A 14,483-nucleotide genomic window follows, 5' to 3' on the forward strand; every position below is an offset into this window, starting at 1 on the left:
TCGCGCAACGGACACTTTTTTTGCCAACATTCTGCAACACTAGCGCAAAAGGGGCAGGCAAGGCACAGGTCGTAGGGTTCATACAGTCAGCACGTGCTTTCAAGGGATGCGACATGTTATAACGCTTTAATCATTCGTCTGAATAAAGGCAATGTGTGCAGTGCTGTAATTGCTATAACAAGTTTAAATCCCCGAATTTGTCGTTCTTCAGATTCACTGAAGACCAAGATATCTTGGCTTGATATCTTAAACTCCAAACCAGCAAATTTCTTCAGTAAATCTGTCAAACTACCCCAGCGTTGGCAGAGTTATAGATAATGCTGAATAATATATTACTGATTAATTTCGGTCTCTTCAAATAAATATTGTCGCTGCCAAAAAATAGGAACTTTTGCATCAACCCAATACATTAACCGTAGTCAACTCTTAGCCAAATGAATTTGGTGAATGAAGTGAACTACTAGATCGTGTGTGCGCGAAACATTTTGTTATAATAGAATCTGTACAAAAACCATTGCAATGTGCCTGAAATTATATTTTATATTTTACAATGAGCCACACGTTCCACTCCAAAAAATGAGAAGGCCGAATATAAACAAGTGAAAAACACTGCTTTAACTAGCATCAGACTTGTAAACACTTCAAGTCGTTTGCTTACCTTCTATCATCGAGGATTAGTGAAGTCATTAGGAATGTGGTTATTCATTACTTAGGACAAAATGTCAAAGCACGATGTCTAGTACTCAAAAAGCGAAGACTCCTAGATAGAAATTTCATCTGCAGTTCATCCATTATGCTGTTCGAACAATACCGGTAACCATCTTAACACGACCTGAAAAACGCAACGATACAAATTAAAAATTAGAAAATTCATTTGACTTCTCTAAATTCAAATCAAACTCAATTAGAAGGCACTTAATCTCGGACTAGGCTACTTCTACCATTTCAGGGCTCATGATTCTGATGTAATGGCCATGGCCAGTAATAATTTAAACTCCAGTTGTTTATTTACTATTTAAACCATGATGTTTCAAAAACTTTCTCGAGAAGCGAAATAATTCATCACGAAATAGATTAGTAAATCTCAATGTCGTTATAAAAGTCAATTTGAATAACCTAATGATCAATAACATTTCAAGGAAAATTATTTGAATGCTACTATGCCATTTAAAGTAGAGTGCTATACAAGGTGGAAGGTAAGATAGTACATTGACAGGAGCCATAGATCTCATTATTTAGAGAAATTTTTGTCAAATGAAACAAATTATAGGACTTACGGATGGCGAGATAATTAGAAGCGTTTCGAAAGCGCTGACGGCAATTGCAAGATGTCTCAACGCGGCATAAATAGTGCCCCACACCCTATGCGGTCAGCGACTTTAAGGGGTGGCGTAAGTTCAACTACCTTTCACCGTGTACCTTGCTGCAGGTGGGAGGAAGGCGGTAGCAAACAAGTGTACCGAGCTTCGGTGCATTACGTCGTGAGCTAATCTGAGGATAAATCTTCGCACAAGTAACCTACGTAAACTCCGGATAGGGGCGTAAGTGTTATTTGTTTAGTTTGTGTAATTTAATGTCAGAAAATGCAAATTAATAACCCGAATCAACAAAATAGCTCGTGTTCGGGCGAAGTTCAACAACGAATACAGAATTATCAACTTACAATGCAATACACTAACAATTCAATACTAAGTAAGACGTAATAATGTAAATGTAGGCAAGAAATAGTACAGTAATAAGAAATAACGTGAAATTCAGGAAATTATGTCCAAATTAGCGAAAACACTTAAGACTGAAAATTCAATTACAATTTAATGAAAAAAGAAAATCTATGTAACTTTGTGAACAAGATGTAATTAACATCTAATGACTAATTCTGGGAGTTAATAATGAAATTAAGAGTAATGAACTCTGTAAACCACATTCCACTCGCATCTTACATGTACTGCTCAAAATTTCCACCAACAGCGTGCGTGCAGCTTCCACACCTTCCTAGTTCAATTATGGCGAACTCTGGCCAGTAGTCCTTCACTGTTCCGAATTTCTTCCGCGGCCTGGATCATGTCTAAGTACTCACGATTTGTGAACTCTGGCATCTCGCAGTTTTGAAAAACTAAACTGTATCGCTATACGTCCAACTGCACACTAATGCAATGTAAACATCACAACAACTGGTCAGTTGCGAGTACTACACAAACTGTCTGCCATCCCGACAGCGATGCCAGATTTTTAGACCTTCAGTACGTGACTCGACAATCAATGTTTCCAATGTTTCTTCAATCGATTAATTCGAAATCTGTGAATTTTGTAATTAAAATGCTGCAACGTGAAAACCATTCTCTTCGTTGTTATATGAAAAATTAAACTGTATATTTTAGCAGACAGCCTGGTTGGAACCTCACAAGTGATACTAATAAGATATTACCCAAGGGGCTACAGCCAGGAGCTAATGGGGTAGGGTGCCTTTTCTTTCTCTCCTTCATAAGATATCAATGAAAATTCAACAATCATCTCTTGCCTACAACTTCAAGCGAAAACTTCATTGTCCGATAAAAAATGTATCAGTCAGAACACAAAAAATAAGGACGACATCCTTGTAGAAAGTAGAGTTACTTTTTCACACTGCTAATAGACGCAACGTTTGAACTATTTTTAATTGAAATATGAATTTGAAAAATTATTTTTAGTTGTTTAAAAATTTGATTACTTCGTATTGCCAACGTTGATCTACTGAGGAGTTTTATGGTAGTTCATGTAGAAACTAAATTAAAATTTAGTCATTCTCCAGTTCATGCTTACATTTTGAGTAGTTATTATGCATGTCCAATGTTCCACAGCATTCCTCAGCTCAACCTATCTTCAATCTCGAACAAGACTCCAACACTGAAATATCCAAATAAGGCAAATTACCAATAAAATTCCGCAATGGTTAGATCCTGTTTCGCCAAGAAAATGTGCCTCAGAACAGGAATTTGAGAAAACTAGTCTTGTGCACAACTGGACTACGGGGGTACCATTTTTTTTTTTAACAATTTCATACTGGGAATTGGTCAAAGAACTAAGCACGTGGTTTTAATTTCCGGCACCCAAAATTTCCACGAAATAACGTAATACTATTCAGCTTGTGTTTAGTAATGAATGGATGTAACACTGCCATATTCTTCACATCCTCTGTTATGTTGTACGTTTTCCTCGTATTCTCAAGTTTTTGGTGCTAATTTGACCTTACGTTTTTTTTATTCCCAGATACAACACTACTTTATTTAGAATTTGGTGCTGGGTAGGTAATTGTAAAATATTGTACAATTCTTATTTGTTATTTTAATCTCTGGGATATAAATTTTGAAAATATTTTGACGTTGGTACTAATATTTCGCGAATCATGTTTCATAATGAGCATACCTGGATAGAATGAGTTTGTGAAACGAATGTCTTCAATGATGAACAAATTGACGTGATGAACAGATGCTCAGCAAAACTGATAAATTCAGAGCGCCCTACAAAGAGATTTTAGTGTACTAAAAATAATAAATTGTCAAACGAAGTTAAATCAGTTTCAAAATAAGGAATTGTTAAGTTGTATACTAAAACAATGTGAGTGTGCAATGGTTGTATGTGTAACCCTTGAATAAGCAATTTTTCAAATGAAAATTAATAAAGCATGAATCACTAAGAAATTTCGACAAAATCTTTTATTTTGAAAAGTTGGTAACTATTCATACCAGCTTCAGGATCTAGCGGACCACAGTTTAAATGTGGATGTATAGATACGACCTCAGACTCCAACAACAATTATCTCCAATTACACTAATCGCGTTCTTGCTGATGTAGAATTTGTACCTTGACCTCTAACAAACTGAAGTACTTAATTACAAGCCAGCCAGCACGAGGGATTATAGGGGCAATACATCCATTCATTAATACGTGCAAAAGGAGTATCTCTAGGTTATTGTGTCTGATGTTCTTGGTTCAAGGAAAGGGAAACCACTTCACATTACGCAATTTACAAAAAAGGAGTTCATCCTTTGGTTTTGTTCTGTACGTAGGATTAACATCTCTCCTAATCAAGTGTTATACTTTTACCAAAGCATTTTATAATCTCAAGAGTATTTTATGTATTTAGTTACATCTTAGAGGGAAAATTTAATAGTTTAACCCAATTTGATTTGACGTCATTCTCATGAAATCCTTTCAGAAATAAACACACATATCATTAAGTGTACATATAAATTCGTGATTCCGGCACATTTCCTTGTTGCCACCCCTTCGACACGTTGAGTCACAGGATCATGAAGGGGAAGTTAACAACGGTCCGCCACTACTTTCTAGTAATGTTTTAAATTTGGAAGAAATTGGCAATGATGGCTCACGTAGCATCTCCTCACGCCTGAACATGCATCTGCGCACGCCTTCTAACTCTACCTACGGGGGCTGGTTAGCTATGCGAGAGTCGAAGAACGCGATAAAGGCGCGAACACACACATCTCCAGGCCGGAAGATAACTCCGCTCACCGCCCGGCTGCCGGCACACCGGCGAGATCCACAGCAACAGAGCGAGCTGACACGATCGTAAACAATGTGCACCAGCAATTATCAAACATTGCTTTCTTCATTATTATCAATACTTAAAACTACTGCATTACTTTAACATTATAACTGAATCATCTATTTATAAATTCTCAGTTACTTGATTACATTAACATATGAATATTTATTATATTATTTAAGTATGAGTATACTGCAAATCTCTATTCAAGTCTAAGCTTCAATAATTGTATTTACTATTTATCATACACTTTACATTTAATTATGCTCCAATATGTTTACGATCGAAATTTTGCTGCTTCTCTACAAATTTAAGGGGACGAATCCATTGCATGCGTCAATTACACTGTACGGATACCTTCTGTGAATTAATAATTTCATACCACACATGCCAAGTATTTGTCAGGAGATGCTGATTAATTAGTGTGTAAATTAACCAGATCAATTCTAAGTGTACGTGAAGAGAATTTTGTTTTCAGAAGATATCCAGCTACTCTTAAATGAACTAGTTAGGTTAGAGTTTAGTGCCATACTCATCACTCGAGGTCGAATGAAGTGCTTCAGCACCAACCCTATCCCTGACGCATGCCGATAGATTCCGTGAAGAGGTCTTCTTTATGGTTTTGCTATTTTTGTCATCCATGACAAAGTGCTCTTTAATTAACGATTTATTGCATCTTAATGCATTTATTTTATATTACGTCAGTGCACTTAATTATATAATAAGTGCAAAGTTTTATTCAAGTAACTGAAATTGATATGAGATAAAAATTGGAATAAAGTAATGACCTCACAATGCATTTAATGATATACTAAAAAGTGCCGAGTTTGAGTCTGAAAAATCAAATTTAAATCAAATTTAAAAAATTTGGAATAGATTACTGTAGACCTCTCCACTCGATTGCCTTATGTCCGCCTCTGGCTGAACCCGTTGCCAAGTCTCATACAGCCTGCCGATGCGCTGCTCTACCAATGCAACCCAGCACATTGGCACGTCTTACAAGTAACACCCTGAAACACCCTCAAATATTCGCGAGCCTAACAACCTGACCAACGACGAGAACATCAAACAAAAGCACAACAAAATACACAACAATGCACTACGTCCTTAATTATGCAGCGACATCTCGAATCAGGCCAGACAACTTGACGCTTACAAACTAAGTCCTACAACGGAACTACAACCACTTTGCCTGGAGTGGTTCGCGAAGATCTGAGGGATTCAGCCAGCGACCCTTACTGAGCATAAGGCAATAAGTGACAACATGTGCAGTCCTACTATTCGTGGAGGACTCCTCTGGAACTGATGTTGAAACTTATAGTGATGTCCAACTTGAGGAGGGCAGGCGAAGCTGACCCATCAGGCGTTCTTCCGGGTTTGGAGCGATTTTTGAATCTGCAAATAATGCCATAGACACTTCATTAGACAATTTCATCCCAAGTTTCCTTGGAATGTTGCAGATTTGGGGCCCCAAGTGCTAAGAGGAGTTTGTATTTATCTCTTGCAAAATAATGGTAAAAATAGTCTCTTCAAGTAATCCTAAATATAATACTACTTCGCAACTCTAATTTTTTAGCGGTGTGTATACACATCTAGCTTTATATTAAGAAAGGATGGTTGCTCTAGAGTAAATATTTCCACTCAAAATCCATATTTTTTAATTTATAGCAATTTTATAAATTCATATGCCTGTTTAGGTGCACTATTCATCTATTACAGCACACTGAATTGATATTTTAGCCACTCACAGCTTATGGATACTGAAACATTACCTATTAATGGATCTAATATTATGGTGTTAGAGCTTGTAGTAATCTTCAGTCTCTTTTCTTTTTGGCGGGGAAGATTGGTATAAACCCTATGCCCATAATATTGCTGATACATTAATAATTTTGGTAGGGTGTCTTTTAGTAATTATAAGCGTTTAGTGGCTATAACTTCGATGTGCGAAAGAGCGAAAAGGGGACGATTTATTCTACAGTAACCATTCTTTATTTTAAAATTTAATGTGTACACGCATATTAGAATGGCGAATTACATACATAGATTTACATTTATAACTACTTTAAGATAGGCCATTTTACCATTATTTTACACGCAACGAGTACCAAATGCTCTAATGTTCTGTACTATTGGAATTTGTATATAGTATTAATCTAAAAACCCGATAATATTTCGGAGAAATTATTTTAGAAGCACGTCTGAATTAAGATGCTTTAAGCATCAGTAAAGCTGTGTTATAGAAAGTAGAACCCAACTTACTTCAGTAATCCTCTTCAGAGTTCAGGATGTGTAATAAATGCTCCATGGAAGTTGAAATATCTCGGCTTTAGGAAAGACGACTTCCCCATATCCAGAGTCGGTTGTCCGTTTTCTGAAAAATACGATCACAAGTTAATGAAAAAATTTCATTGGGGCAAATTTCGATATCTCCCCACAGTACACGCGGGACTGAAGTCTGATTTATCTTTTGTTACAGGCGAGTTTGGCTAAAGGGGAGAGCTGAATAGCGAAGCCGAGGCATGTGTAGTGTGCGGTGTTACGGAGGTTTAACCACTTGTTCTGATTTTGACAAATTCTGTTTTAGCGACTACTTATATCTTACCTCAATATTGTAATCTCCTGTTTGATAGTCTCGAGCTTCGAAACGTGCTATGTTCAAACTGCAGGGAATTCATATATTTGCCGTTAGGATTTATGAACACGATATATGGAAGTGCTAAGGCCGCAATTTTAAATTTTAGACGATGCATCCTGTGCTAATAGTTGTGAATATGTACTATGTATAACTTTATTAAAAGTAAGAAATGTTATCAAGTTCACCTTCATAAATTTATATTGCAGAGAATTTACGTTGGTAGTAAGGTTCCAATAATTTCAATTTAACGTTTCTTAGAAACCTTACGTAAATTCAACACTGATAAATTTACGTATTTTCTCCAATATGCTTTCGCAATTTCCACATTTTATCGACTTAGGACGCATCTTAACTTGCGGTTATTGCGTAGGTCTACGTGTCATATATGAATGTTTGATTCATTTTTTAAATGGATTCATTTTTGTTGAAATTTTGTCAAAACATGTTGCTGATAATTAAAAACAAAAAAATTCAGATTTAGGACAATTTGACCAATATATAAATGAAAGTCTACGGTTTTCAAAAGAAATATGTAGGAATGAAATATTTATTATTGTAAACATCCGTATAAAAGTACGATGTACACGTCAAGTAGAGTTTCCTACTTAATCTAAATCTTTGCGACTACTAGACTAAAGTCTTCTACAGAAATAACGGAATTAATTTTAAATGTATCACGTTCAATGTTCAATACTTAGTCTGTTCAAAATGTCCACCACCAAGTGTTATACGGGTTAAATGCCGTGTGCAATTGAAAATAGATCAACCATTCACCTCAAACTATGCAACTACAGGCTAACAAAAAACTAAAAAACTACGAACTACTAGACTATAACCAGAGCTACAACACATGGAAGATAGAATTAGTTGTTAGTCTGTGTAAAGTAGTGTCCTTCGAAGTATGAACATGAAATGTGATTTATGTATTTCAATACTGAAGAATTTCCAGTGGAAAGAAAGTGGACTAACGTCATGACCACTAATCGTGTCCCATTCAGAGGAACAGTTTCAAATACAAACTGGAAATCTCGATTCCTGAAGACAATGCTGAAACCAGCAAAAATTCATTAATAGAAAATTCTTATTGAACGAATTTAATCCTTCGTGAGTTAATTATGAATAAAGTTTCGTTTGTAGTTTCAGTTGCATATTCACTGAATAAAAACTATATGTACCGGCTTCTGGTATAATACCTGGAATTGATACTCCAGTTTATAGGCTATTACTGTCTATTATATTACGTCAAGTAATTGCAAGCAATCTATACTTCGCTTTCACAGAGCGTATTTTACAGTTAAATTTGAACCATTGACGATTTTGTAACTTTCAATTATTTTTTGATTTCGAGACAATTTCAGAAATATTAGTTTTAAATTCCATTAGTTAAATCCAAACTAAGTAAAAATATAAGCATTCATAGTATTTTAACTTAATGATTCATCACATCAAGAAGAACAGACTAAAAAACCTGTAAAGAACAAATATTTAATAATCTCTGACTATTTTTGTATCGTATCACTGAAATTTTGACGTTGCCTATACGAAATTCACTTTTGTATCGTTTTAAAAAATACACAAATACCAAGACAGCAAATATATCGCACTCTGTAGTCCCCACACACTGCCGGATTCTTCGTTACGCTACTCCTCACTGTCGAACTGAACCCTCCAAGCTCGAGACCTCAAATAACCCTAAAACACCGACGGTACTGTCCACCTGGACGTTATTCGGATCCCGATGTTCAACTTTCATTACGTCACATGACTTTCCACCAATCAATCTTAAAGTTTCATTGCTTATATAAATTATTTGTAATATCTGATTTCATGTTTAATAATATTGTAAATTAAACTCATCAATTATGTCAATTATAAATATTAAATATCTGATATCTAGATTTATATAATATATCTTCATAAATGTATAAAACATTGAAACTATTCTTCGCGACAGCAATGCCCTCTGAAGTTACTACGGTACACTACAAATTTTTTCCTTCGTTTAATATCATGGTACTGCTGTTCATAAATTGAGAAGATTGCAGTCTTTTAAGCGAATTTGACGATTTTGATGAGAGAGTGTCTTATGAATTTCCACTAATACATTTAATTAAGCCGGTGTAAATAAAATAAACGTCGGTAATATAACATAACACACAAATATCAACAACATAAGAATTAGACGTAATAATCTATTTTAAATTCGGGATGAATAAAAAATATGGAACCATATAAATATCTTCCTTGTGCTTGATTTTCGATTACTATAGGTGTTACCAGTATTTGTAAGACCAAATGCTCTACCAGTGACACATTCGATTCTAGCCCTCAGCTATCTCAAAAGTCGCCATTTTGAATGCAACTTTGACATTTTAAATGGAAAGAGGGTCATGTAGGTAATCAAAATCATGTGAAAGTTTCTGAGAAAGACAGTGGTGCAATCCGTTTTGTGATATCTCGAATCGTTTTCAAGTTATTTAAAGATAACTCTAATAATGACACAAACGTTAGTTACTGCATCTACAGATATTAACGCTATAGACGGTTTCACCGCGGTCAGTCTTTTTTCGTCATTTACAGTATCGTTTTTGACCTTGTAATTTTTGTTTCTCATATATGGTAAAACACTTTCGAACTACGTTCCGACTTACATGTTTCTAAAAGTTAGGAATGTCCAAAATGAAGCCACGATCTGCTTTGCTCACAGTCAGCGCTTGTGGTTTAATGAACGGGCCCATTTGACTCCATATTTACAAGAATGAATGCAAACGAAAGACTCGGATAAAACTATACTACTAGTTTTAGAAGTATGTAGGGAGGAACGAGCAACTAGATTTAAGTTAAACAGTTACCTGTAATTTACTTCATTATCCTATATTCATGTAGATCTTGATTCCCTTGTTTTGGAAAAAAGAAAATATCAGTTACTGCTTTAACGTACAAGACATGACGTCACGGAAATTTTGCTCCACTTTTTTCTCCCTTTATTTCTTACTTCGTCTGCCTTACGTCCACATTTTAATGCTGAGTTACTGTACTATGTCGTTGAAGTGGTATTGCTCTGGATCGATACTAGAGACAGGCTCAAATAACTAGCCTCTCTGGTCATGTGGTCAGCACGGCATAGGACCAGAGCTGAGTCAACACTGGACAGCATATGAGAAGGGACAAATACGAACGAAAGAAGAATCTTCCTTTCTCTACGTCAGCCGTGGCGAAAATGTGATCATGCGTCGAGCCATTCTGTAACCTGCAACGTGCATAGCACCTACGGAGGGAGGCGGACACCCAAAGGGGAAGTGAAGCAACTGACTTATTAACGGCTTTTCATTGTCCTTACGTCAAGCACTTAAATATAATTTTATACAGTATAAGGCTACAAACTAATGTTTAGTACGTGTAACGAAGAAAGAAATGAACAATAAAACGTAGGACACATTACCACAACCTAAACATAACTGTATTCAGAATGTCTCTGCGACAGAGTTTCAAAATCAGGAATGATGCCACTTACTGCCAGTCGTAGTTGATCACGAAGATATTTGTCTGTCAGTCGTGATATAAATTTGGTTTTTACTATTTTAATTGTTGAAAATAATTTTTCACAAACGTAAGTTGTAGCGAACATGGCTTCAAAAGAGCAAGCGAAAGAACGAAGCTTCAGATATTTATTTTTTGGCAAAGATTTGAAACGTTCAACATTTGTCAAGTCCTTACATCTAGCTTTCATTTAACATCACATTGTAAATTGAAGGTCTAACCACAGTATTCATACATCTGCTGAAAAAGGATCGAAGTACAGAGATGATGATGATGATGATGATGATAATAATAATAATAATAATAATAATAATGATAATAACAATAATAATAACATTTAATCTTTAAGGGCCGTATTCATAGATATTTTTAGCGCGGGCTTTCGGTGGATTATCAGCGTTTTTCGTATTCATAAACCAGTGTTAGCGATAGGATATGATTTGAATTCTGTACTAGTAACCAGTGGATAGCCGGGGCTAGCTTAGTACGCTCGTAGCGCGTGCTGCGAAATGTCTATGAATACCACCCTTAATGTTTCATGAGTGACATGTAGTATAATGCCGTTTTATGTTATACAACCGTTTTCCTCGTAATACTTGTGAACAAATCATACATTTAATATTCTCATCATATTGGCAGCAAAGAAATGCATCCTCCCATCCTACTTGAAACTTTCGATTTTGTAGAGGTACATGGTTTCGAGAGAAAGATTGCGACGATACGCCACTAACAGGTTACAGACAAATACAAATGGAACGGAGTTTGACTCCAGTGAGTGAGAGAGTGGGGATTGGGGAAGGTAGGAAGCAAGAGAAATGCATAGCTATCATTGCGACCCACAATGTCCTCGTGAGTCACATTTTCGCCACGACTGCTCTACGTCATGAATCAAACCACGGTCTTCTTTGAACGCGAAGACGTGTACCTTATCATCGGATCAAAAACGACGCACTTGTCTTTCTGTCATACGTAATTTATTTTTATTACATTTTAGTATTTTAGCAGAGCACAAGGAGAGCTTTCACATTACATATTGAAGTCGAAATCGAAAACTTAATACATTGTGAGTATATTATGACCTCAAAATGCACTACGACGTTATAAATTACGATGAATATCCTTATGATGAGGAAGACGAATATAACTGAAAGGAACTAAAATACAAATAAAATAGTAAGAACCAGAGATCGTTTCTACTACTTGATCTATATGAAAACACTCTATAAAATGGCAGGGATACAGTTACTTGGATCGTTTAAGTGATTGGTGCTTCTGTGTTTTGAGATAATCGTTCGTTACGACTTGTTTTTAATCAACCATTTCAAGAACATAAGTACGTATAGCATTTGCTGCTCAAGCGATGTAATACATACAGCATAATATGATCAGACCTCAATTCAGAGTTACGAACGCAATGACGACTGTGTTGTGCACATCCAGGGGAATGGGAGGGGAGTGTACAGCGACACGTTGCCTCAAAATGTATGCATTCAGTCACAGTAGCGCACAAAATAAGTGTTCACACTTACAGTTATAATACAGTATACAGATTGCATTTCTAGTCCAGAAACGAATTGCCTAAAGTTACACTTTTCAATTTGTATTGTACTCTACTTGTTTTAACAATTAAAAATGAACATATTCTGTGTTTGAAAATAGAAGAAAAAAGTAGCCTAGACAGTATATAAAATAAATTTTTTCACGATTCATTGCATCGATTTACAAGGTAATTGGCAATGTAGCAAAAGAATGGAATGTCCCATTCTCACTCAAAATAAGTTTGTGTTTACAGAAACTTCATTCGATGTCACAAGATGTGAGAAGTACATGACGTCAGAATGGGATATCACATGAATTTATTTTCATGGATTTGCATTCACGATTTCAAGACTTGAACGTATGGAGTCAGATTTTAAGGTTCCAAGAACAGTTCCGAAATAACAGCAAGCATCTGACAACGTAATAATCATAAAAATCTTATATTGTTTCGGAACTAGTTCCGTTTCCAAATACCTCAGGTCATAATGCAATTCGAACCACGGCAGCTGTTATAGAAAGGTGTAAGCACAGAAATTTATACAAACTATAAAACATCGCAATGGTTTGATCATTCCTTCTGCTAAATAAAGAATATTACCACAGTACTACGTAATATTAGTCTCTATTAAAGCTTAGATATTTTATTTGTAAACAACATTGAAGTTAGTTGGGCTACATTTTCACTGTTTTGTTACCATTTATTTAAATTTTATAACAATACAATACGCAATACGCTATATAAATCTATATAATTCTTCCTTATTTGGATGTAATAAGACATATATTTTGGAAAAATAATAATAGACACAATCTTACAATTTGAATTTTAATTTATTCTTGTTGCTATATTAATAACAAAGTAAATGAAGCTGATAAGCCAATCAGACTGAATGTTTAATAATGAAATGCGCCCTGCAAATTCATTGGAGTTGAAAATTTCGCGCTCCCCCCATCATACTCATCTGTACATCCAACGACATTTCCTTGGTTGGGCCGTTATGGTTGGTGGCTGAAAAAAGGATTAAAAATCCCGAACAATCGCTACCGTTTTTTAGTAAACTTTTATTCGTATTTCACAAACAGTGACAATATTTATTGTTACTCTGTTTCTGTCATAAACAATTTATAGCTTCTCATTTCAATTATTTATCTCATTAAATTATTTCATCGTTACAAGTCATTTTTGAGGAAACATGCTGTGGAAAATTTTTGGTTTTATTCTATTGGAATTTTAGAATATATGTGATTGGTATCGTGAAAAACAGATTCCTATAATGTCATCCGAAAATCATTTGTTGGTGATATCTTAAAACATAAAATCAATACATATTATTTTAATGTACCGAAGTACATATGATATTTCCATGCAGATATTCTGCGTCATCATACGATGAAAGAGTAATGGAACGGAGAAAGATTCTCTCCGGCGCCGGGATTTGAACCCGGAACCCAAGAGTTGGAACTTAAAAAAACTGAGACGATTCTGTCCGACGCCGGGGTGGAATCCGGTGTGGCTTAGTGGATAAAGCGTCAGCACGCAGAGCTGAAAACCCGGGTTCAAATCCCGGCGCCGGAGAGAATTTTTCTCCTTTCCATTACTCTTTCATCGCACAAAATCAATAGTTATACTTCTCAAGTGAGTTCAGCAGTACAATATATTTAAATTTATTACTTTACAAATTTAATTCAATTCTACTAATCACTAAATTTTATAGTATGATTCTTCTTTTCATTTATATTATTGTAGTTGTATTATGACTTTTCTTTTTATTTATTTTATTGTATTTGTATTTCTGGTGGTCTGATGGCCTTAACTTCACCAAAATAAATAATAAATAAGTAGTGAATAAATAAATGAATAATAAATAAATAAATAAATAAATAAAAAATAAATAAATAAATAAATAAATAAATAAATAAATAAAATTTCCTACAATACTTTCCTTCTCTGAACACGTAAGTACGAATGGTTGTATCTCTATCTCGCCAAAAATACGTTAGAAAACTAATAGGCATACTGCTCTCGTAAATTGGGCGAATGTTTTCAGTATGATTGTACTTCCTTCCAGACTGCCGCTGTCACTGTTCCCTCCCACTCCAGTACCGCGCTAGACTAGTCGGAACCGCATTCCTCTCAGCACTAAACTCCTCAGAGGATGACAGTAGTGGCAATCAGTGTTTAATTTAGAAATAAATACCAGGTTTTTATTAATTTGAATA

General features: G+C 35.2%; 1 non-coding gene across 1 annotated transcript; it reads left to right on the plus strand.

Moving 5' to 3' along the window:
* Nucleotides 1-13,767: 13,767 nt before the first annotated feature.
* TRNAC-GCA (transfer RNA cysteine (anticodon GCA)) lies at nt 13,768-13,839 on the plus strand. The gene has a single exon. It is a non-coding gene; the product is annotated as a tRNA-Cys (tRNA).
* Nucleotides 13,840-14,483: the final 644 nt, after the last annotated feature.

Source organism: Periplaneta americana, chromosome 16, assembly GCF_040183065.1.
Source record: "Periplaneta americana isolate PAMFEO1 chromosome 16, P.americana_PAMFEO1_priV1, whole genome shotgun sequence".
NCBI lineage: Eukaryota > Metazoa > Arthropoda > Insecta > Blattodea > Blattidae > Periplaneta > Periplaneta americana.